General features: G+C 45.9%; 1 protein-coding gene and 1 long non-coding RNA gene across 2 annotated transcripts in view; one reads left to right on the top strand and one right to left on the bottom strand.

The window, feature by feature from the left end:
- Positions 1–26493, top strand: part of CDK18 (cyclin dependent kinase 18) — a 238384-nt gene that overhangs the window by 95571 nt on the left and 116320 nt on the right. The gene's annotated exons all lie outside the window — the stretch shown is intronic.
- Positions 5237–26493, bottom strand: part of LOC129406485 (uncharacterized) — a 34982-nt gene continuing 13725 nt past the window's right edge. The window contains exon 3 of the long non-coding RNA XR_008631027.1: positions 5237–5322. This is a non-coding gene — a long non-coding RNA (uncharacterized LOC129406485). The remainder of the gene's footprint in view (positions 5323–26493) is intronic.

Raw genomic sequence — 26493 nt, 5'->3', positions numbered from 1 at the left:
AGTAATTCCTGAGTGTAGAACCAGGAGTAACCCCTGTGTATTGCCGGGTGTGACCCAAAAAGCAAAAAAATAATAATATTTTTCTGTTGAAATATTGAATGTATTCAAAGTATAGAGAGAATAAACTGAAGATCATTAGCCACACAGATGGGGGGATGGGAGGGGGGTATACTGGGGTTCTTGTTGGTGGAACATGTGCACTGGTGAAGGGAGGGGGGTCTGATCATTGAGTGACTGAGACTTGAACCTGAAAGCTTTGTAATTTTTTTCATGGTGATTCAATTAAAAAAAATAAAAATTTGGGGCTGGAGTGATAGCACAGCGGGTAGGGCGTTTGCCTTGCACGCGGCCGACCCGGGTTCAAATCCCAGCATCCCATATGGTCCCCTGAGCACCGCCAGGGGTGATTCCTGAGTGCATGAGCCAGGAGTGACCCCTGAGCATCGCCGGGTGTGACCCAAAAAGCAAAAAAAAAAAAATAAAATAAAAAAATAAAAATAAAAATAAAAATTTAAAAAATCTGCTAATATATTTTGGAGTTAACACAAAATAGGTAGGACCTACATACATAACATTTTTTCCCATGCTTCATTTAAATAATGTGGTTTACAAATTATTACCATAATGAGATCAAGTACAAAATAAAATTTAATGCAATATATTTTAGATTCCAGAGTTGAAAACTTACTTAGATAAATGAGAATGACATTTTATTACATTGTATTAACTGGGTTTAATTTCCTTATTTATATAGGTTAAAATCATATAGCAATTACAAATTGGCTTTTACCGATTAATTTTCTGATCATTCTATTTGCCATTTGTTTAAGTTCTGTTGGAGCAAGCACTATGAAGTAATTTGTTATGTGCCTACGAGGGCAGGCTGGGTTTGGGAGGGAAACTGGGAATATTGGTGCAGGGAAGGTCACATTGGTGGTATTAAAATACTATATGCCTGAAACAACTATATTATGAGCTACTTTGTAAATCATGGTGTTTTAATAAAAATAAATTTTAAAAATTAAAATTAAAAATATTTTAAAAATGGAAATACTTCTGGCCCTGCATTCATGAAATACTCCTGGCAATGCTTGGGAGACCATATGGGATTCTGGGGATTGCACCTGGGTCATCTACTTGCAAGGCAAATACCCACCCACTGTACACTCTGGCTCTTGTTATGATATATATGTATACATATACATGTATATATGCTTGCTGCTTGTCATTTTCCCCACTGAAGTGCCATTACATATTGACAGAATTTCTCCTAGTCTTCTCCAAATACAGTTATAATAATATACTGCACAAATTTGTGTCCCAGGTCATATTCATTTACTGTCAATACCATTGCCACAGAAAGTTTAAATAAATAGTCCAAGGACACGACATTCCAATAACCAAGGAAAAGAAAGGAAAGCATTTTATTTTGGGGTCATACCCGGCTTACTCATGGATTTTCATTCAGGCATCACTTTTGGCTTGCTCAGGGCACCATGTGGGGTACCAGGGATCGAACCTGAGCCAGCTGCCTGCAAGGCAAGCACCCTTCCCGCTGTACTATCACTCAGCTCCTGGGGAAACATTTTATTTTATTTTATTTTATTTATTTATTTTTGCTGTTTGGGTCACACCCAAACAGCAAATGTGCAGGGGTTACTCCTGGCTCTACACACTCAGGAATTACTCCTGGCGGGCTCAGGGGACCATATGGGATGCCGGGAATCGAACCCGGCTTGGCTGCGCGCAAGGCAAACGCCCTACCCGCTGTGCTATTGCTCCAGCCCTATTTTAAATAAGCATCATCTGTTATGAGACTCATTGTTGGGCCTGAGCTGACAGTAGAGCGGGGAGGGTGCTTGCCATGCACTTGGCCAACCTAGGTTCAATCTTCCAGCACCCTCTGGCACCCTCCGGCACTGGTTCCCTGAGCCAGCAGGAGGGATTCCTGAGTACAGAGCCAGGAATAAGCCCTGAGCACCACTGGATGTGGGCTACCCACAAAAGAGAGAGAGAGAGAGGCTCGTTAATATATTTAATTTTATTATTATTATTTTGTTGTTGTTGTTATTTATGGGCCACACCCGGCAGTGCTCAGGGATCTGTGCTCAGTGATCACTCCTGACAGTGCTTGGGGAACCACATGTGGTGCCAGTTTTCCAAGCACAGTCAGTCTCATGCAATGCAGAACCTTGTACTATATCTCCAGTACTATTATTGGCTTTTTTTTCCTTTTTTAAAAAATCACAATATATAGTTACAAAGTTGTTCATGATTGAGGTTCAGTCATACAATGTCCCATCCCTTCACCAGTGTACATTTCCCACCACCAATGTCCCAAGTTTCCCTCCCTCCATTCCCAGCAGGCTTCCATCCCTCTCTCTCTCTCTCTCTCTCTCTCTCTCTCTTTCTTTCTCTCTCCCTCCCTCCCTGCCTCCCTCCATCTCCCCCTTCACTCCTCCCCCACTCTTAGGATCTGTGGTTTGCAACACTATTACTGAAAGGGCATCATCACTTTACCTCTTTCCCAGTACTCAGTCCTTATCCAGAGTGATCATTTCCAACTATCATAGTCATAACAGTCCGTTCTCTCCCCTCCCAACTCCCCTGCCCCCTTGCCTATGCTGGACCAGCCCTCCTGGCCCTTGTTTCTACTGTCTTTGGGTATTATTCTCATATCCATATTTTTTATACCCCACAAGTAAGTGTGATCTGGCTCATTTCAGTTAGCCTGATGTTCTCTGTGTCCATCCATGTATCAGCAAATGTCATAACTTTAATTTTCCTAATGGCTGTGTAGATGTACCATCGTTTCTTTACCCTCCAGTGCCATTTTTAATTATTTCACAATCATATAAAAGAGGTTTCAGTTTATTATACAATTTCTGTGTTTCTGGATATTTGAGTTATTATATTATCTCATTATTTCTGTATATTTCAGTTGGCTACATTTTGGCTGCCACAAAAATAGCGCTGTAGCACTGTTGTCCCGTTGTTCATCAATTTGCTCGAGCGGGCACCAGTAACGTCTCCATTGTGAGACCAGTTGTTACTGTTTTGGGCATGTTGAATACACCACAGATAGCTTGCCAGGCTCTGCTGTGGTCATAAAAATAGTGAGAGTAAATATCTTGGCATTTTGGAGGGGGGGCTGTTGGTTTTTTTTTTTCCTGGTTCAGTGTACAAGGAACTAGGCAGCCAGGATTGAACCCAGGGGCCATGCATGAGCTCCAAGCCCGACCCACTGTACTCTATCCTGGCTCCTTTCCTGGTCTTAAGACTTCATGTGTCTAGAATTACCCCCTTCACCTCCCCAAAGTAGAAATAGTGTGCCAGGGTGTAACGGTTTTTGTTTATCTGCAGAATTTTTTCCAATCAGTCCTCAGCTAAATTGTGTGCACTCTCCCCTGGTTCAGAAGAGAGGACAGCTGAGAGAGGACAACTGGGGGACAGGAAGTGGACAGCCCAGTGCCCACAAGGTGCCTGGCCCCAAGGCTCCCTCAGCAGGTTTTGATGCCCCTAAGCTAAAATGTAGCTTTGTTCAAATTGTCCTTCTTGGCCACAAGTGTTGGATAATTCTTTGTTTTTCCCAAGTGCAAGGCCTCTCTGTTTCCGTGTGAATGGCCTCTGTGGCCTTTTCCATGGAGATGCGCTGGAAGTACACGTGATCTATGGCTCGTCACGCCAGTGAGAAAGAAAACACACCCACAATTTCCCCTTCGACCCGAAAGCACCTTTAATTACTGCTGCAAGACCAGGCATTCCCTACCATCAGATTTTGTCACCTGGTGCCTGGGTCTCCCTTTCTTCTTTCCACCTGGTCACTTCTGGGTATATCCTGTGAGGGCAGCTGGGAGGGGGGGACACCCCCCCCCCCCGCACCCAGGGTGCAGGCTTCAGCCTTCCCCTTCAGTGAGCTGCTCTGCTTGCCAGGAGAGGAGAGCTAATAGCAGTGCCCACTCTTCCGATCCTACGACCCTGAATCAAGCGAAGAGTGACTTCCTTTCCACAGTAATGTAGACGAATACCACAATGACAAAGATGCCGAGCACAGCCAGCTTCAGGCCCACCGGCAGCGGGTCTGGTTCCCAGATCTCAGACCTCCTGGTTCCTTTGCAGTCTGGGACAACTGTGTCTTGGTTCTGCCTGAGGAGCAGTCTGATCTCACACCTGTGGGAACAGCCGCTGAGCTCAGGGTCGTGTACAACCTTCCCCTATAGACAGCCACGCTGTCCCCTGAGCTCAGGGTCATGTACAACCTTCCCCTATAGACAGCCATGCTGTCCCCTGAGCTCAGGGTCATGTACAACCTTCCCCTATAGACAGCCACGCTGTCCCCTGAGCTCAGGGTCATGTACAACCTTCCCCTATAGACAGCCACGCTGTCCCCTGAGCTCAGGGTCATGTACAACCTTCCCCTATAGACAGCCACGCTGTCCCCTGAGCTCAGGGTCGTGTACAACCTTCCCCTATAGACAGCCACGCTGTTTCAGGGAGCAGCCCCTCGCCATGGGGACACTCTGCTCACTTCACTAAGGGTCAGTCGTTGATAGCAGGGGGATGGAGAACCCATCCCCAAACCCCCCAAAGTGTGATTATCACTATTATGCCAGCGTAACATCTTTCCAAGCTGGCACAAGGCCTGACTTAAGGACTTGCCAGATCCCCTGGCCCACACAGCTTGAATGCCCAGGACATGCCTCCCCGTACCCCGACAAGCCCTCTCCACTGTTTGTGCATTGGGAGCCTAGAGGTGTAGAGATGGGAATAATTTTTGCAATCCACTTGTTTTGCATTTAAGAGGGCAAGAGGGATGCTTTTTGAAATCTTTTAGTAGGTACCTTACCTTTTCAATAGACCTTCTGCAAAATCAACCCTGCCCAACTCTGCTGCATTTATTCAGAAGTTAAGGGAACTCACCAGAGGTGTTGCTTCTGATCAATGAAATTTCCAACTCTCTGCTCCCTCCCCCCTCCTTTCCTTTTCTAAGACACATTGGAATAAATGTGTCTAAATGCTTGCAGATTCAGAGACCTGGGCTCTGGTCTCGGCTCAGCTGGGTTCTGGCCTTCCACTCTCTCGCCTCTCTCCCTCCTCAACTAGAGATCACGCAGCCTTGGAACTCACCAATACGGCACACGGCTTGTTCAAGAGATTTCCTTCAGATTCAAGTCCGTCACAGAAACCTGCATGAACCACTCTCACCCTGGCGTTCCAGAGCCGAGGAGAGGCTTACCTGGTCTTGTTTAAGTCAGGTAGGTCCGCGTGGGACTTCATGCAGGGCCGCAGGTATCTCTGTCTAGCGCTCGACATCCTGAGTGTCTAGTGAACAGAACAGAAATGTCAAGCGGAATTGGGGGTCACCAGTGTCTTACGTTATCTTTTGTTTATTTGGGGCCTTCCCAGCAGTGCCGAAAGCCACCAGGGATACACCCAGTAGTGCTCGGGAGGCTGTGTGGGGACAGGAATCAAAGCAGGGGTCAGGCACAGGCACCAGCTCTTGGAACTATCTCCCAGGTCCACAAGATCTTATTTTGTTGGGATGGGGGTGGTGGGGCGGGGGAGTCAGTGCTCAGGGCTGATTCTGTTCTCAGGACTCACTCCTGACTCATTGCTCACTCAGGGGACCATATACGAGAGCTAGGGATCAAACCCGGGTTGGCCATATACTAAGAGAGCCCTTTGTTTCCTGTACTATCTTGAGGGCTCTGAGCTCTAAAAAAAAAGTCATATAACTTGGGACTGGAGCGATAGTACAGCAGGAAGGGCGTTTGCCTTGCATGTGACCGACCCAGGTTCGATTCCCAGCATCCCATATGGTCCCCCAAGCACCGCCAGGAGTAATTCCTGAGTACAAAGCCAGGAGTAACCCCTGTGCATCACTGGTATGACCCAAAAATAATAATAATAATAAAAGTCATATAACTTGAGAACTGATAAAGATCTTTGGTGTATAAAATTCTGTGCCTTTTTTAAAAAATTATTTGGTGATGCCAGGGATCAAACTCAGGGCCTCACGGATAAAAGGCAATTTTTTCCTGCTGTGTTGTCTGCCTGGCCCATCCGTCAGCTTAGTGCTTAAAAACATAAGCTTTAGGTTTGCTTTTACTCAGACAGACATTAGCAAAAATATTTCCTGGAATTGTACTGTCCTTCAGTGACTCTTGCTGGACTGCAGGGTGGGGCACCAAGCCCAGCATTCTGTTCTTAAATATCCAGGCCCTAGGCTGCTCTTATCTGTACTTTTATTACTTGGAACTCTTTTATGAGCAAGCATAGTTGCGCAAGATTAGTTGGACAGGGATTAGAAACTAATTTAGGAGATTAGATGTAGAGACGCTGTATTTTCTTTCTTTTTTTCCCAAATTTATTTGGTGTGTGGCCAAAGCAATAGTACAGTGGGTAGGGCACTTGCCTCACATGCAATGGACCCAGGTTCAATCCCTGGCATCCCATATGGTTCCCTGAGCACTGCCGAGAATGATCTCTGAGCACAGAACCAGGAGTAAGTCCTGAGTACCACCTGGTGTGGCACCAAAACAAAACCAAAAAAAGAAAGAAAAGAAAAAAAGAAAGAGGGTCTAGAGTAATAATACAGTGGGTAGGGTGTTTGCCTTGCAAGAGGCCGACCCGGGTTTGATTCCCAGCATTCCATATGGTCCCCTGAGCACTGCCAGGAGTAATTCCTGAGTGTGAAGCCAGGAGTAACCCTTGTGCATCACCAGGTGTGACCCCAAAAAAGCAATAAATAAATAAATAAAGAAAATAAAGAAAAAAATTGATGTATTGCCTTTCTGTAAAATCAAGTTGCGAAGATTAAATCAAAGAAGCAAAGTGATAGAAACATCTCCTGGCACCTAGTAAGCAATCAATAAATTGTGGCAATAATGATTATGAGAATGATAATATTTGTGGGCTGTTTGGCATTGTACAGTGTCTGACATTCCTGGATCAGCTGTTTATAGTTGTTATTTCTTATTTTGACGGTGCTGAGAGTTGAACCCAGGGTCTTACACATGCAAGTTAAGAGTTCTACCAGCGAGCTGTATTCCTGGTTGTCCATTTATATTTAATATTTATGTCTTATCATCCTCACATGTCTGCAGTGTCTAGGTTGGATCCCTCAAGGGGAGTGAAAAAGAGAGTCATATGATTCTGCTAATCACCTTTCATTAAGCCTCACAGTCCCATTAACTCTTGGGGGCCCTTGTGTACAGTGGGCTCTAGCATTGCTCCATTCAGAGACGATGAGACTGAGGCATAGAAAGGTTAAGTAACCTGGGACCTGAGTGATAGTACAGAGGGGAGGGTACTTGCCTTGCATGTCTCCTACCTGGATTCTATCCCCAGTACCCTGTAGGTTCCTCACTCCTGCCAGGAGTCATCCCTGAGCACGGAGCCAGGGGTAAGTCCTGAATACCAGGACTCGGTGTGCCCCTCACCCTGAAAATAAAACTTTAATGGATGGAAATCGGGGGAAAAAAAAGATTTTAAAAAGGAAGTTTAAGTAACTTGCCTGTGACCAGCCAGTATTATCACAGAGCTGTGTAACAGAACCCCTACACTGGGTGTCTTTCTGCTCATCATTTTCTAAAAAGAAAAGTGATGAGCCCCTAAAACTAAATTCATTTTTTCCCCCTCATGTGTGGTGCTGAGAATCAGACCCAGGTCTCGTGCAGGTGGAAACATACACTTAACCACTGAGCCACATCCCCAGTCCCAAATACATTTGGGGAAGAACCACGCTGGCCAATGCTCAGGGCATACTTCTGGCTCTGCACAAGAGACAGCTCCTGACAGGGCTCTGGAGAACGTCTTGAAGGTCGGGAATCAAATCCAGGTCAGTCATGTGCAAGGCAATTTCCCTACCCCTGTACTATCTCCCCAGCCCCTCGAATACAGGTTTTGAAAAGCAATGAAAATCCAGAGTGAATATTGTTTTCACTAACTCTGGCGATTAACCAAGTGGTTTTGTTGTTGCTGTTCCGACCGGGATCACACCCTTGGTTGTGCGGCAGGCTCCTACTTGGCATAAGAGGGCTGGACCAGGTTTGAGACTCAGAGTCTCTGGCTCACCCCTGTGCAGTCACTGAGCTATCCTCACACTGCGTGTACTGTAGTTGACTATGATACATGTACAATTCACTTCCAGATTTATTGTGATCCAGGGGTGTGGAGAGATAATACGGCAAGTAGGGTGCTTGGCTGTACACAGCCTACACAGATTTGATCACCAGCACTCCATACAGTACCCCTGAATACAGAGCCAGGGGTAAGGTCTAAGCACTGCTGGGTGTGTCCCCTAAACAAAATAGACAGACTTAATATGATATATACAAGTAAACCAGAATAAGTACAAAAATAGTCTACCTAGAGAACTCTTATTTTAAAAAGTTTATAGGGCCAGAGAGGTGGTACAGTGGGTAGAGCACTTGCCTTCCACATGGCCAACCCAGGTTTGATCCCCAGCACTGCATATGGTCCCTGAGCCCTGCCAGGTGTGATTTCCTGAGCACAGAGCCAGGAGGAAGTCATGAGCACCATGGGTATGGTCCAAAAAATAAGATAAATGAAAAATCAATTCATCTGGTGTGTGTGTGTGTGTGTGTGTGTGTGTGTTGTGCCACACGTGGCAGTATGCAGGGACAATTACTGGCTCAGTGCTCAGGGTCCTGGGTGGAACTGAAGGGACACACAGCACCCAGCTCAAACCCACGCCTCCTGCATGTGTTTGAGCCCTTGAGCCCTCCTGGACCTGAAGCAGCTTTAAGACGGAATTTAGTAGGATGCAGGGAGGGTAGAGCATACTTTGGGTAGCACAGAGGTCAAGAGCACAAGCTTTGCAAGCCTGGGACCCCAGTTTGCTCCCCAGCACTGCCAGGTCTGATCCTGGAGCTCCCCATGCTGGTACTTTCATCCCCAGCATCATCATCTCAGTCGCTAGCATTGAACCATCCAGCCCCGCTGACCAAGCATTCCCAGGAGGGGCCCTTGGCGATATCGCTCAAGCACCACCCCCCCCCCCGATTTTTAATGATAAGAATAGACACAAAGAAGATATTTGATGACTACAAATGTTACTGTTCTAGGAAGTTATTTGGTAATTTGTTGATTAATAAAAATTTTCATTATAATATCAGTGGTAAGCTACTCCAATACAACTACTATTAAACAAAGTATGGGCAGCCTTAGGCCTTGGAGGCAGTGTCAGGCTTAAATGATAACTCTGCCTTTTATTTTATTTATTGATTTATTTTATTTTTTATTTTTCTAAAGTGGATCATGATGATTACATTCAATATTCCAACACCAATCCCCACACCATTGCACTTTTATTTCCCACCACAATTATTTCCAATTTTCCCAACCACCATCCAAGCCTACCTCAATAGCGGACCCTGAATAATTAATTTTGCTACTTGTTATGATTAATTGGCTAAAAATGATCAAAAGGATTTCCTTAGAAGGAAGTGTGTGAAAATTGTTGTGTATCACCCTGGAGCCGTTAAGCCCTTGTGTAAGAGATTGCTAACATGTTGTTACAGGTTAAGCTTTGTGTGTTAATATTTTCTGAATCAAGGTTGGTTTCCTTTTACTTTGCATCCAATCCAATGTGGTGTGCTACTCCTAGTATGTCAGTTGTGTAGAGTTTGAGATGTCCAGAAATTCTAAAATTTTGAATGGGACGATACAGTTGGTGTTAAATTTTTGACTGATTGGTGACTTTGGGGTTTGGATGTATCTCTACAGCTTGTTGATCTCTTTTGAGATTTATTTGAGTCTCTGGATCATGGCCGGTTAATGAGCTTATACGGCGCCAGATGTGCCTTTTATTTTAGTGTGCACCTAAAGCCAATAATTCAGCTCAAATGCTTCTATTTCCTCATCTGAAAAACCCTTTTATGATTACATCCCTAAAGTTGTTAGGAAGATGAAAAAATTCAGTCATGACGAATATCAAAAACTAGTCGCTGAGAATGTGACCTTTCTGATTTCTTTCTAGAAAGGAGTGTGACTTCTGCCGTACAATCTGGGGGACATGGGCAGGTGCTGGGGGGTCATGGGCGGGTCTGGGAGACTGTCCACTCCTGGCTCCCACCTACTCTTACCCTGGCCATACTGCTTGATTTCTCTGTACCTCAGTGTCCTGCTCTGTAGAGCAAGCATACTCTCAGCACCTTTCTCCTGAGGCGCTACTGGGGATTAAAAGGGTTTATTTCTGTGAAATGCTTAGAATGATGCCGGGTGCAAGGGAAACCCATAGATGTGTTAACTAGCGCTGTAATGAGACACTCATGGCTTAGAGGCTTGGCATATCTGGAACTGTTACATTTATAACTACAGCTGTGATCAGTAAGTGGCGGGGTGTCATTTTCCGTCTTGAATGAGTGTGTGGAGGAGGGGAGAAGCAGAGACGGCCTCACTTTCCTCGTCTAAGCTGTGAACGCTTTATATAAAAACAGCATTCTTTGCAGATTCTAGCTCTGGGCATATAGAAAAAGGAGCCAAGATAATACATTTCCCTATGGTGCTATTTACCCTCATGAAGCCATTGCTTTAATGACACCAGTATGTTTTAGTTCCATTGTAAATGGTGTTTATAGTGTAAACCATGTTATAGCAGCATTAAAGGGAATTTTTTTAAAGATGGAAACTAAATCAACTACAAACATGTCATTTGATTTCATTTTTTCACTCCCCCCTCTGTTTTTTTTTCTTGGCTATAAACTGTGTTTACATAGTTGCCATTGTTCTAATTCTGGTTTACATTCCCTTTTCCTATGTTTATCGTCCATCAATAATCCCTTCCATGTTTCATAGTTTTTATAATAATGTTTATCATCAATGACTTGCACAGTCAAGTTGATAGACCCTTTTGGAAAGTCAATTACTGCTTTTAGGAAAATCACAAGGTCTGCACTTCGCATACTGTAGGAGAGAACTCTACACATGGTGAATAAATTATACATAGGAAAGAAAATAAACTATAAACAACACAGAAAGACCAAAACTCCCCTATGATAGGATGGAAAGAAGAGAGAGTTCCGGGGGCTGGAGCGATAACACAGCGGGTAGGGCGTTTGCCTTGCATGCAGCTGACCTGGGTTCGATTCCCAGCATCCTATATGGTCCCCTGAGCATCGCCAGGAGTAATTCCTGAGTGCAGAGCCAGGAGTAACCCCTGTGCATTGCTGGGTATGACACAAAAAGCCAAAAAAAAAAAAGAAATTGTCTAAAATCTGACTTGGTAAGCAGGCTGCCATCAGCCCGTGAAACCTGATGAGAAGTCTGGAAGGGGTGGGGGGGGCATTTTCTTCCCTCTTGCAGGATATTGCTGTGGTGTGTTCCTCTCTGGTGATTGGCAACAGTGCTTGTTGGTATAGTTCTCCCTTGGGTGGTGCTCCTTGGTGTGGTATTCCTTAGCATGGTACTCCCTGGTGTGGTGCTCCTTCCTACTATGTGCAGAGACCCTGCTTAGATGTCTCTCAAACACCTGGAGAGCATCTTCAAGAAGGTGGCATGGGGAGCTGGTGAGGGGCGTGGAGGGGCATCAGTGATGTCCTGGACAGCTGCTCTGCGTTGGGGCAGCCGGTGGTCAGTGATGGCTGGATGCAGGGGTCTAGTCCACCTTGCCTGCTCCGGCCCCCAGATCTGCTGTGGGCGGTAGTGATAGCACTAGTCACGTCTGTTGAGGTATGCGCTACATGCCACCAGTGCTATAACTCTAGTCGTAGCACTAGAGTTCTGTCCTGCCAGCTGCCCAGCTGAGACCAGGTCTCCCAGTTTGTCCTCCCCAGGCCGACTCCACCCGCCTGCCCTGACGGGTCTGCTCGGGTTTGGATCTCCCCTGGGCTTTCCCCAGTTCTTGCTTTTGCTGCTGTGGGCCAGGCGCAGGCCTGCCTAGGGTCGCAGCTATGGCACATCCTCCCCCAAGTGTTGGGGAGTGTCTGATTCCCTCCTCTGACACTTGCCGCCTGGGGACACGTCTGCAGCCTGGCAATGCTGAGACCTCACCCGCAGGGCCTCCTTCACCTGGGCAGGGGCAGACAGGTAGTTGGCAGCAGCCCCAGATGTCAGTGACTGTGGCTATATTAAAGAGAAATGATGTTCTGATTGATGAAGGATAAAGGAGTGATAGCACAAGTGGGTAGGACACTTGCCTTGCACGTGCTGACCTGAGTTCGACCCCTAGCATCTCGTATGGGCCCCACGCTCTCCAAGTACCACCAGGAGTGATATATGAGCACTGAGTCAGGAGTACGTCCTGAGCACCACCAGGTGCAGCCACCACCCCTCTGCCCCCCCAAAAAGCAGTGGGGGCTGGAGCAATAGCACAGCGAGTAAGGTGTTTGCCTTGCATGCGGCAGACCCGGGTTCGATTCCCAGCAGCCCATATAGTCCCTGAGCACCGCCAGTAGTAATTCCTGAGTGCAGAGCCAGGAGTAACCCCTGTGCATCACCGGTGTGACCCAAAAAGCAAAAAAATTTTTTTTAATGTATTGCTTTATTTATTAATTTATTTAGTCTTTATGGGCGTCACACCCGGCAGTGCCCAGGGGTTACTCCTGGCTCTGCACTCAGGAATCACTCCTGGCAGTGCTCAGGGGATCATATGGGACGCCGGGGGATAGAACCTGGCTTAGCCATGTGCAAAGCAAATGCCCTCCCTTCTGTACTATCGCTCCGGTCCCTGCATTCAGTTTTAGACAGGAAATTCTCAAACTTACTTGACATACTGCTTCTTTTGTCAGAAAAAAATAATTCAACAGTCCCTGGAAAGCTACCTAATTTTGGTGAACCAGAAAGTACCACCAGTTGTACTAGAGGGTCCTACTGCCCAGCCCTCTCCACCCAGGTATCATTCATTTGACAAACTCTGCTTTAAACATCAACTAAAGCCATTGATAGCTTATAGGAAGGAACATATAAGGAGATACAAGTTTGTCTGCCTTTACACAAGATGCATATTTAAATGTAGACCAGAAGATTTCTAGCCAGAAATACCATATGCAGACGCTGACAATTATGAAATCAAAGAAGGGTGCCAAGAGTAACATTTCCTACTGCTCCCTTCTCTCATCCTTCCAGGGTTTCCTACACTTGAACTGGGCCTCTCCTAAGGGAACGGGCTGCATCTACCACGCATGCACCTGCACCTTAAAAATAGGCCTTAATGTCGAACCAGACACTTGTGCACAGGACTTGGCCAACTGACCCTTATGCCCTGCTCACAGGCAGGGAAAAATGTGATTTAGAGTTAGTTATTATCAAATTTCCCCAAATATATTTTAAAAACCTTACAATAGTTTTAGACTGTTGTTTTTGCCTCAGCCTTGCTTTACTAAAGCGCTCATTTTAAGGATGGAGAAACAGTACTGCAGGGATGGTGCTTGCCTTGCAGCAAACTTACTCAAGGTTCAGACCCCAGTATGGTATGCTGAGCACCGGCGGGAATGACCCGGAGCACAAATGAGTAGTCTCTGGGCACTGCTGGGGAAACTAAACCAAGCCAAACCGAACCAATAATGTTTTCACGTTGTATCCTTAGGGCTGGGGAGACAATACAGGAGATAAGGCAGTTCTCTCATGCGTGAAACCCTGGTTCAGATCCTACCGCTGTATATGGGCCCCCAGCATGAGCGCTGAGCCAGGGATAGCCCCTGAGATCTCTCAACTGTGGCCCCAACCCCCAACCTCTCCCCCAAAGACATTGTATTTTTTTTTATTATTATTATTTTTAATTTATTTATTTTTAATTAGTGAATCACCGTGAGGGTACAGTTACAGACTTATACACTTTTGTGCTTATGCTTCCCTCATACAAAGTTCAGGAACCCATCCCTTCACCAGTGCCCATTCTCCACCACCAGTAAACCCAGCATCCCTCCCACCCTCCCCAATCCCATCTCCCCCCACCCCACCCTGCCACTGTGGCAGGGCATTCCCTTCTGTTCTCTCTCTCTAATTAGCTGTTGTGGTTTGCAATAAAGGTGTTGAGTGGCCGCTGTGCTCAGTCTCTAGCCCTCATTCAGCCCGCAACTCCCTTCCCCCACATGGCCTTCGACTGCATTATAGTTGGTGATCCCTTCTCTGAGTTGCCCTTTCCCCAGAATGTGAGGCCAGCCTCCAAGCCATGGAGTCAACCTCCTGGTACTTATTTCTACAATTCTTGGGTGTTAGTCTCCCACTCTGTTATTCTATATACCATAGATGTGTGCAATCTTTCTATGGACATTGTATTTTTTTTTAATTTTAAGTCTCATATTTTATGTTCGGAACAAACTTAATACAACAATGAAAATGAAACAAATGAAAATATAATTTTTCAAGCAACCATATCAATGAATGTAAACCCAAATATTTTAAGGAAGAACATGCACACATTTAAATGGTGTCTCTTCTTGTCTAGACAGAGTTAAAATACATGTTATATCAATATTTCTGCAGTGGTATTCTCTATCAGATGAGACTGCAGATCTCCAAAATGATTTTAAATTCCTCTCACCAGAAGTAAGATTTCAGTACAAAATACTTTTCCCCCAAAAAGCTAAATGAATGGAGAAGCTTAATCTCTTTTTTCCTTAACAAACACTACTGGAAAACTTCCCTTATTCCATTCCTCATGTTGACATCAAAGTGACCTACCTATCTATTTATTTATTTTTTAAAATGTTTTATTTTATAAATTAGTTCACAATATTTAATTACATTTAATATTCAAACACCAATCCCACCACCATCATACCTTCCCACTGTGTTTTTTAAACTGAAATAATGATTTCTTAGTCCAAAAATAATTTTTTTCTGCTTTCTGGGTCACACCTGGTGATGCACAGGGGTTACTCCTGGCTTTGCACTCAGGAATTACTACTGGCAGTGCTCAGGGGACCATATGGGATGCTGGGAATCAAACCTGGGTCGGCTGAGTGTAAGGTAAAGGCCCTACCTGCTATGCTATCGTTCCAGCACCCCCCCAAAAAATAAGTTTTAAATCATCTGTATCACACTTATTGAAAAGATTTAAAAATCATAATTATCTCTAGTCTTGATTTTTAAAACATCTGACAAATCAAGAGACAGAATGGGAACTTTCTCTTCCTTTCCTTTTTTTCTTATTTTCATTTTTCTCAGTAGACGCACGCATGTGTTTTTATTTTAATAATCTCTATCCTTTAAAACACTTTTTTGGCCACACCCAGCAGTGGTGCTCAGGACTTATTTCTGGCTTTGTGATAAGGAGTCACTTTGGGCAGAGCTCAGCAGACTGTACGCCCGGCATTACAGTGGGGTCAGCCACATGCAAGGCACGTACCATCAACAATGTCTCTGTCTCCCAAAACAGAATTTCACTAACATGATAGGACGTGTCTTCCAATACCTACACCAAAACTATACGCAGGTGTAAAGCGTGAAAAGCATTGACTTATTTTTTTTCTTTTTGGGTCACACCTGGCGATGCACACGGGTTACTCCTGGGTCTGCACTCAGGAATTACTCCTGGCAGTGCCTGGGGGAACAATATGGGTTGTTGGGGATTGAACCTGGGTCAGCCACGTGCAAGGCAAACACCCTACGCACTGTGCTATTTATTGCTCCAGCACCGCCCCCCCTCCCCCCGCCAGCATTGCCTTTATTTATTTATGTATTCTTTTTGGGTCACACCCAGCGATGCACAGGGGTTACTCCTGGCTCTGCACTCAGGAATTACTCCTGGCGGTGCTGGGGGACCGCTGGGAATCGAACCCGGGTTGGCTAAATGCAAGGCAAACGCCCTCCCTGCTGTGCTATTTCTCCAACACCCCCCCCCACCAGCATTGCCTTGAAAGCAGAAAGCCAGGGAGGGATTAGTACAGAGGCATTTATAGGCACCCTAGAGACCCCAGCACCACACATGATTCCTGAGAACCATGAGGGGTGACTCCAGGTACAGCCTCTGAGCTATGTTGCACGCCTAAGTGGCCACACCAACACCTTCAAATTCCGTAACACTGACATATCAGCCCAAAAGGAGCACAGCCACTTAGTTGGGAAAATAGCGTAGAAGCCCACTAAGCTCAATAAGCAAAAACAATAACAGAAGGTCCAACTAGCAGCAAGCAGCTCCATAAACCCTCAGGCAATGACTTTAATAACATCATTGTGAGATATATCAGAAAATTTCACAAATTTTTCTTTTCCTGCACTATTTTGGTACCAGTTTATTATACCAAGCAATACAAAATAAATTATTTTGTGCCTGCTAAGGGGGCAGGCCTGGGGGGAGGGAGACCGGGTAACGGTGGAGGGAAGGTCACACTGGTGGTAGGATCGGTGCTGAACACTGAATGCCTGAAATAACTTTATTATGAACTACTTTGTAAACCGTGGTGTCTAGATAAAGTTAGAAAAAGAAGACAAGTATACAAAAGTCAGCTCCGTTTTCATTTGAGAGCAACAAGCCACTTGAAATATAATATTGAGCAGATACTATTTCAATAGCAACAATGTTTAAAAGACTGCGTAACAAATTGTAACATAGTAACAAAGCTAACAAAGGCTAAGCATGACCTTTCTGAAGAAAATGATAAAATCTTCCTGCAGAACATTCATAAAAATTTTAATAAATACATAGTCTGGAGATGAGCAGGAAGACTCAACAGAGATCTCACCAGATTGATTTAAGTCAATAAAATTTCAATCAAAGTTGTATTCTGAATTTTTCATGAAACTTGATAACTTATTCTAAAATTTGTATGGAAGAACAAATGCAAGTGGAATAAAGATACCCTTTTAAAACGGTAAAGTGTGCATCTGGAGGACTTGTTACAAAGTCAAGACATTCTGCTGTGAGCACTGTTAGGCCAGATTTGTTCAGACAAAATTGTATCAATCATGTATTTTCTAAAGGTTCAGAGTTTGAAGCCTTGCTGATACCCAGACAATCTCCCACTGCAGCTAATTCCCAGGGAGCAGAATTTGCCATTGGGGAAGCCTTTCACATGCAAAACAGTCAATTCAAAACAACCCCAACACACCCCACTCTCCCTTCTTCAGAGCTTTTATAGTCAGCTCCTCCATCCCTACCCTGAATTTAGGACTTTCTGGGGTTAGGAAAAGCTGTAACTGAGTGGCCTGTTGAGAGCCACCCAGAGGGTTTGACAGCCTCTTTGGGAGAAACTGCTCCATAATGTTCTCTTGGCTCTGACACGTAAGGACCCCAGACCCCTCAGCTGGCCGGTGGAGACTGTGCCGTAGAGCCCTTGTGGACCAATGGTCTTCATGCTCCTTATCACCATATGCAACCTCAATGACAGTTTCTCTGCCATCGTCTGTACCTGCAGCTGATACAGTGGAAGGGTGGAAGGGTGGAGCTCCTGGTGAATTCTAGTTGGGGACTTTAAAATCTAGCCCATCAAACAGGTAGCACTGTAGCGCTGTCATAACACTGCTGTTCATCGATTTGCTCGAGTGGACACCAGTAATGTCTCCATTGTGAGACTTGTTACTGTTTTGGCATATGGAATATGCCATGGGTAGCTTGCCAGGCTCTGCCGTGCGGGCAGGATACTCTTGGTAGTTGCTGGGCTCTCCGAGAGGAGTCAAACCGGTATCCAATCCAAACACATAATGGCATTACTGGGCTGAAGGTGGGAGATGGCAGCAGAGAAAAGGAGGCTCCTGTCCATCTCTGCCACCCCTCCACTGTCCTCTTTCCCTGCACCTCTCTCCCGTCACACATGCCCCGCAGACTGCAGGATGGGGGAGGGCTCCCGGCCCAGACAGATGGCCGAGCCCCGGCCGGCCTCATACACAGGCAGGGCCATTGCACAGGCAGGATCCACACGCCCAGGAAAGCTCAGGTTCAGGCAGGGCTCGGTTGCCACGGCAGGGACAGATACGGAGTACGGGCATCTCACCCACGCACAAATGGCAGCAGCTGGAGACTAGAAAAACTAGGGCAGGATGATAGCAATTGCCAGGGTACCACTGGGAGCCCAGTGACAGGTACAGAGCACAGGGATCTCAGCCACGGGCATGTGGCCATGGTCAGGGATAAAGGAAAGTCAAGACAAGACATCAGGGAAATGCTGGGATACAAGCCGGGAAAGGTCAGGGACACCTGGCCATCACACACTGGAGGGAGTAGGCCATGTGTGACAGGACTGGGACATTGTACCTGGGAGGGACAGTGCCAGGGACAGGATGAGTGATAGTGTTGACGGGTAAAGGAGAGGCCTGGCCACTCAGGGAGGGACCTGGACCCAAAGTACTTTAACTGTACAATAAACTCTAATTTTTTTAACTCATTTTTTTAATTGAATCATCGTGAGAACAGTTACAAAGCTTTCAGGTCTAAGTCTCAGTCATACAATGATCAAACACCCATCCCTTCACCAGTGCACATGTTCCACACCAAGAACCCCAGTATAGCCCCCCACCCCCCACCCTGCCTGTGTGGCAGATGATTTTCACTTTACTCTCTCTTTGCTTTGTTCACATTCAATTTTCGCAGAAAACCCACTATTATTATTTGGAATATTCCCCCCAACAATCAGACCTGCCGGAAAGGCATCATTAAATCATTTTAAATTCTAACTTTCAATCTTCCAAGTTTTGTGTGCAACTCTTTCATACAATTCTCGAGTACACACCAGTGCAGTAAAATTCATTTTTGCTCTGGTGCTCATTGTCTGCATCTCAATAAATGTGTATGCTTCCAGGAAAACTACTGGAATATGCTTAAGTTGTGAATGTTACTCTACATCTGCTGGCATAAAAATCTACTTTCCAGACATAGAACCTTCCCAAGTTGTTCTCATGCCAGTAACGCCCTTATTTTCAATTCAGTTATTCCTGTGCTTTTGGGACAAGAACTGTAATATAAAATGGCTGCAAGGCAGGGGGGGAAGCAGGTTGGCTAGGGACCCGGGCACAAGAAGAATAATGTGTGTTGAGTCTCCTGAGTTTTCCTTTCTCTTAAAAAAAATTATTTCAAATTGCTTTCTCCTGGGTTTTCTGATATCAATATGTTCGGCCTGGTGCTGGCAACCAGAAACAATATTAGCAGAAGAGAACAGGACTGAAAAAGCAAAAAAGAAGTTGGGGTAGAGGTTTGCTTCTGGTTTTGATTATGGGGCCACACCTAAAACCCAGAGGGGCTTTGTTTTGGGTCGTCCCCAGTGGTGCTCAGCAGCTACTCTGGCTTAGTGCCCGAGGTGGGGGGTGCTCTTGCTCGTGCTGGTGGTCTCGCCTAGCCTCCTGCATGCCAGAGGCTAGGCCCACTGAACTCAGGACCCAGCAAGCCTTTCTGACAGGAGCCTCCCCTCCCCAGTCAAACAGCTGTCCCATGCCACAGCTGTCCCACGCCACGAGCCACAGCCCATGGGAAGATCTGCATCCCTCATGTCATTGCACCCTCTCTCTACAGGGTAGGGTCAGCAGAAGCCTGGTGGGACCCAGAACTCCTGCAGCCAGCAACGAGCTGGCACCTCTCCTCCGTGAGCTACGGGGGAAGTCTGGGGAAACATCTAAATCAGATCCGGAGTCTCATGAAGTCAAACCCAGGGTCGGAGTGATAGTACAAGCTTGTGACTGGGCGTATGCCTACACAGGTCCCACCCCCAGGACCACACACAGTCCCTCAAGTGTCACTAGGTATGAATCCTCAGCACAAAGCCCAGAGGAAGCCCTGAGCACTGCTGAGTGTGGCCCCAAAACAAAGCAAAACAGTCTGGCTGGAGTGATAGCACAGCGGGTAGGGCGTTGCCTTTCACGCAGCCGACCCAGGTTCGATTCCCAGCATCCCTTATGGTCGGTCCCCCAAGCATTGCCAGGAGTAATTCCTGAGTTCAAAGCCAGGAGTAACCGGGGCTGGAGCGATAGCACAGTGGGTAGGGCGTTTGCCTTGCATGCAGCCGACCTGGGTTCGATTCCCAGCATCCCATATGGTCCCCTGAGCACTGCCAGGAGTGGTTCCTGAGTGCAGAGCCAGGAATGACCCCTGTGCCTCGCTGGGTGTGACCCACAAAAGAAAAAAAAAGTCAACCACTGAGGCCAAAACCAAGTTGACACAAATGTTAGGATGATCTGACCAGGATGTATAACTGATCACATGGAAAGATAGCCCACATACCACCGAACTGAGTGCTTTAAAGTAGTTCATTTTGTTATGTAAATTTTTTTGAAGTAAACAGATTTTATTTAGAGGTTTTTGAGGGAAGGAGGAAGGGATAAGTGGGAGAGAGAATAGTAAGAGTAACACGCTCAAAAGAGAACTCATGCTTCTCCAAGGGTGGAGAGAGCCCCTACACATATCCGAGCTTTAGACACAAAAGCATGAAAGTACACATCTCAAGAGGGGAGGTGCAGGCGACAGACACATGTGCTCAGGCGACACACGTGCTCGGCCACGTGGGTGCAAGCAGCACATGGGCTCAGGCAGCATATGCGCCAAAATTTTACTTAAAAAAATAGTCTGCTTCCTTTGGTTGTAGTGTGTGAAATGTAAAAAATATGAACTAAAGTTCTGGGGAGGAAGTAAAAAAATCATAATATTAAATTTAAGAAAAATAGATGAAATGATTCAGTGAATTTGGGGAAATATTAACTGGTAAATCTAAGTGAACATATTAAAAGAACTGTTTGTTGGAAATTTTCTATAAGTTTGTATTATGTTTTAATTATATCTTTAAAAAGGGCAGCAAGAGTTTGGAGAGATAGCACAAGAGATAAGACACAGAGCTGACCCAGGTTCTATCCCCAGTATCACCTATGGGTCCCTGAGCACAGCAGGTGTGAGCCCTGAGCACAAAGCCAGGAGTAGTCCCTGAGCACTGCAGGGTGTGTGACCTCCTCCAAAAAGAAGAAAGGAGGGGCTAGAGGGATAGCACAGCGGGTAGGGTGTTTGCCTTGCACCTGGCCGACCCAGGTTCAATTCCCAGCATCCTATATGGTCCCCTGAGCACTGCCAGTAGTGATTCCTGAGTGCAGAGCCAGGAGTAACCCCTGTGCATTGCTGGGTGTGACCCAAAAAGAAAAAAAAAGATAAAGGAGCCAAGGAAAGAGAGAAAAACCAAGAGGGGAAAGTCCAGGGTGGGGGAATGCTCTAAGGGAAGGGTTCTGCATGTGTGGGGTGAGGAGGGCATGGGAAAGCTGGACTTGCCCCTCTATTTTTTTTTTTTTGCTTTTGGGTCACACCTGGCGATGCACAGGGGTTACTCCTGGCTCTGCACTCAGGAATTACCCCTGGCCATGCTCAGGGGACCATATGGGATGCTGGGATTTGAACCCGGGTCGGCCTCGTGCAAGGCAAACGCCCTACCCGCTGTGCTATCTCTCCAGCCCCCTTACCCCTCTATTTTATTGGGCCTGAAATTGGGGTCAAAAAATAAAGCCTGATGGGGCTGGAGCAATAGCACAGCGGGTAGGGCATTTGCCTTGCATGCAGCCGACCTGGGTTCGATTCCCAGCATCCCATATGGCCCCCTAAGCATCGCCAGGAGTAACTTCTGAGTACAGAGGTAGGAGTAACCCCTGTGCACCACCGGGTGTGACCCAAAAAGCAAAAAAAAAAAAAAAAAAAAAAAAAAAAAAAAAAAAGAAACAAACAAAAAAAATAAAGCCAGAGGATAAACAAAGATGGGGACCGAGAAGATAGATTAGAGACTCCGAACACTTCCCTGGCAAGCACGAGGCTGCAGATTCTACCCTCAGTGCCATTCACAGGAGCCAGGGTTTCTGCCCGCCGGCTGCTATGCCAATCCCAGCAAGAACTTGACCCAGAACGTGCCTCAGGAGCTTAGGAAGTGCCCAGAGCATGTGTGAGATCCTGAGTTTAATCCCAGGTGCCTCGCACACATCTGACTCGGGGGTCCCTGGGAAGGAAAATTTATAATAAAACAAAACAAAAGCAAAGCTTCTAGAAGACGTGCTATGCTTAGGGGCCCCAAATAAATAGAGAGCACCTGAAAGTTAACAAGAAAAAGACAATCTAGTAGAAAAATGGCGTTTCGGGGGGTGGAGAGTTAATACAGCCACTAGGGCACTCGCCCTGCACGTGGCAAACCTGGCTTTAATCCCTGGCATTACTGGTATGGCCCCGAGTACCACCGGGAGTAAGCTCTGAGCACAGGGCTTGTGGGTGTGGCCCCCCATGGCGTTCACTGATGAGAAAACATAAATGATCAACAAATGTAAAGACACTCAACCATTTAAGCCCAGTTTCTAAAACTGGGGCCACAACTGGGTGTAGGTGTCATAGAACATTTGGCAATAGTAACATGTGTCTGAATGTGCAACAATCAAAAATAAATTCAGATTAAACTGTGACATGAATTTGAGATTTTTTTATAACACTAGGGACTGGAGCGATAGCACAGCATGTAGGGCATTTGCCTTGCATGCGGCTGACCTGGGTTCTATTCCTCCGTCCTTCTCAGAGAGCCCGGTAAGCTACTGAGAGTATCTCGCCCACACAGCAGAGCCTGGCAAGCTACTTGTGGTGTATTCAATATGCCAAAAACAATAATAACAAGTCACAATGGAAACGTTACTGGTGCCCGCTCGAGCAAATCGATGAAAAAAGGGACAACTGTGCTACAGTTAAAACTCTAGACCTGGGGCTGGAGAGATAGCACAGCGGGTAGGGCATTTGCCTTGCACGTGGCCGACCCGGGTTCAAATCCCAGCATCCCATATGGTCCCCTGAGCACGGCCAGGGGTAATTCCTGAGTGCAGAGCCAGGAGTAACCCTTGTGCATCGCCAGGTGTGACCCAAAAAGAAAAAAAAAAAAAAAAAAAAACTCTAGACCTGTTGCACATCTTGGGTGAAAAGGGTCCTAAGTGTAAAATGTTAAGAAGCCCTAGTTCAGTTAGGACAGAGAAGGCCACCGTGACAATGATACTTAGAAATGATCACTCTGTACAAAAACTGAGTTCTGAAAGGAGGTAAAAGGAAATACTTGATAAACTTTCAGTAGCTGTATTGCAAACTGTTATCATTATGCCCAAAGTGGGGCAGAGAGAGAGAGGAAGAAGGAGGAGGAGGAAGAGGAGGAAGAGGAGGAGGAGGAGAAGGAGAAGGAGAAGAAGAGTGTCTGCTATACAGGCAGGCTGGGGGGTGGTTGGCAGGGGGGAAACTGGTAACACTGGTGGGAAATGTAAGCTGGTGGAGAGACTAGTGTTGGAACATTATATGACTAAAACCCAACCATGGACAACTTTGTAACTGTATCTCATGGTGATTCAATTAAATAAATAAATAATTTTTTAAAAGACTAGGAAGCCCTGGTTTATAGGAACCAGCAAAACACAAATTATAAGCCTAATTAAATACTATCTTGGACCATTATCAAGCCAAAATCTGATATACACATTTTTTTACTTAGAATGAAACTCTTAAAATATTGCTGATAGGAATGAAAAACATGATAGCCACTTTGTAGAGCAATTTAACATGATCTCTTAAGTTGAACAAAGATTGGGCTGGAGTAATAGCACAGTGGGTAGGGGATTTGCCCTGCCTGCAACTGACCCAGCTTCAATCTCTAGCACCTCATATAACCCTCTGAGTATGCTAGGTGTGATTCCTGAGCACAGAGCCAGGAGTAACCCCTGAGCATTGCCAGATATAGCCCAAAACTAGCATTGTCTGTAGCACTGTTGTCCCGTTGTTCATCGATTTGCTCAAGCGGGCACCAGTAATGTCTCCATCATGAGACTCACGGTTACTGTTTTTGGCATATCGAACACGCCACGGGTAGCTTGCCAGACTCTGCCATGCAGGCGGGATACTCTCGGTAGCTTGCTGGGCTTCTGAGAGGAATGAAGGAATCGAACCCGGGTCGGCCACATGTAAGGCAAACGCCCTACCCGCTGTGCTATCGCTCCAGCCCACAAACAATGATATTATCCCTTTTTAAAAAGGACCACACCCAACAGTGCTCAGGGCTACTCAGTGTCAGGGACTAGTGCAGGAGGTGCTCAGGGGACCTTGCAGTGCCGGGGATCAAGCCCAGGCATCCCACATGTAAAGCGTGTGCTTCAGCCCTTTGAGCCACTCCCTGATGTTTCTATCTGAAGAGCTGATGAAACTGAGGCTCTAGTTAGAAACTTCCAGGCAACCGGGGCTGGAGAGACAGGACAGCGGGGAGGGTGCTTGTCGTGCACACAAATGACTCAGGTTTGATCCCCGGCACCCCAGGGGGTCCGCTGAGCACCACCAGGGGTGTTCCCTGAGAACAGAGCCAGGAGTAATCCCTGAGCATGACCAGGAGTGACTCCAACACAAAATAAAACAGAACAAAATCTCCAGTCTGCCTCATGTTCCCAAAGCCCACGTCCTCTCACTAAAAATAATAATAATAATAATAATAATAATAATTGAACGGGGAATCTAGACTCCTTTTCAGCCATTACACTCTTGGGTATTCATTCAATCAGAAAAAATTTATTGCACATGTCCACAATGGATCATGTACCACAATGTTTACAGCAGCATTGCTCACATTAGAGAAACCTGGAGACGACCCAATGTCTGACAAATAGGAAATGGATGGATGTATTTTTACAATAACTAGCTGTGAAATGAATGAATGAGTTATAAATATTGGATGAAGTCCAACAACATAATGTTGAATGATTAAGGGAAATCACAGAACAATATGATATTTAAATAAATATATCCCAAGAAACTAAAATTTGTTGCTACTACTATGAAGAATAGAATGGGTCAGAGATGAGGTTCAGGGGAGCGCATGCTTCACATGTTTGAGACTCTCAGTCCATTTTCAAAAATCACACACACACACAAACACACATGGCAAAAAAATAAAAGATAACTGGAAAATTCAGAAAGAACAGAACATGAATGAGAACTATGCCGAGAGCATCAGCTGAGATTGAGCTTTTAATCTCTGGGCTGGGAATTTAACTACTCATTATATAACTCTTCCTTTCCCTCCGATGCCTCGTCTTTCTGACTGTTGTTGCAATCACACCCGGCTCTCTCCTCTCTCTCTCTTTTTCTCTCTCTCTGTCTTTCTCTCTTTGTCTCTCTCTGTCTGTCTGTCTGTCTGTCTGTCTGTCTCTCTCTCTCTCTCTCTCTCTCTCTCTCTCTCTCTCACACACACACACACAGGGCCATGATGTTTCAGTACAGGCAAGAGTGTGTGTGGGGCTGAGGTGCTCACGCATGTGCTTTCTTTTTGTTTTGTTTCGTTTTTGCTTTTTGGGTCACACCCGGCCATGCACAGGGGTTACTCCTGGCTCTGCACTCAGGAATTACTCCTGGCAGTGCTTGGGGGACCATATGGGAAGCTGGGATTTGAACCCAGGTCGACAGCGTGCAAGGCAAACGCCCTACGCGCTGTGCTATCGCTCCAGCCCCCTCACGCATGTGCTTTTGGGGCCCGCGCTCTTGGCCACAGAGCCTGCTGGGATCTAAGACTTTAGTTGTGGCACACGTACACACATAGCTGTGATGCTCCACAGCTAACATACACTGGTGCCACCAGGAACCCAGATGGTGCTGCAACCATGCTCAGCTCATATACCCAGTCCTGGGGATCAAACTCAGCCTGTCACTTGATAGGCAGGTAATTTGCCCCTGAAACATCCTATGGACTCTCATTATGTAATTCATTTTTTTCCTAAACAAAGAAATATTGTAATCAAACATTTAGAGTCAGAAGACAGTCATTTTTCGAGAATGGTGTCTACAACATCCTTGCTTCAGCACCAGCCCCACAGACAGCATGACAGTCTATCAAGCCAGCTTTGTCACTCCACATCCTGCCTATTGTACTAAGTGCTGCAAAAGAAATAGGTCTGCCTGTTTCATTTCATTGAAAACATCTTTTCAAATGAACGCTTTTGTGTCTTGGGGATAGATTCCAAGCAGTGGGATAGCTGGGGCGTATGAGAGCTCTATTCTTTGTTATTTGAGAAACCATGCAGCTTTCAGGGGCTGGACCAGACAATATTCACATCAGCAGCTCCTCAGAGTTCCTTTTGCACCACATCCCTGCCAACATGGGTAGTGTCTAGACTTTTTTGATATCTGCCATTATCACTGTGGCGGGGTGATAACACATTGTCTTCTTAATTTGCGTTGTTCTGGTAATTAGTGACAATGGACACTTTTTCACATGCCTACCAATGGATCCACCTGTGGATCTTGATTACAGAAATAAAAATACCAAGGAAGGGGAGGAATGGAAGGGGGAAGCAAGGGGAGGTGGTCTGGATGCATCAGAGGGGCAAGACAGGAGTCTTGGTTTCTCCTATGGTACAGAGGCGAGGTATTCAACACTCCTGAAAGTGTGGGACCTAAACTATACCAATTAAAAAATGTATCTGCCAAGTGTTCAAGTTAGAAGGGTGGGAGGGAACCTGGAGTCATTGGTGGGTAGGTAGGGCCATAGGATGGTGGGATCAGAAATGGAAACATTGATGTCTGAAACACTGTTGTGAATAATTTGGTAAATCACAGTGTCTTGGGGCAAGAGAGATAGC

The sequence above is a fragment of the Sorex araneus genome, chromosome 7 (assembly GCF_027595985.1).
Source record: "Sorex araneus isolate mSorAra2 chromosome 7, mSorAra2.pri, whole genome shotgun sequence".
In the NCBI taxonomy this organism is placed as follows: Eukaryota; Metazoa; Chordata; class Mammalia; order Eulipotyphla; family Soricidae; genus Sorex; species Sorex araneus.
Note: the sequence above shows the minus strand (reverse complement) of the source record. Positions and strands in the feature narration are given on the sequence as shown.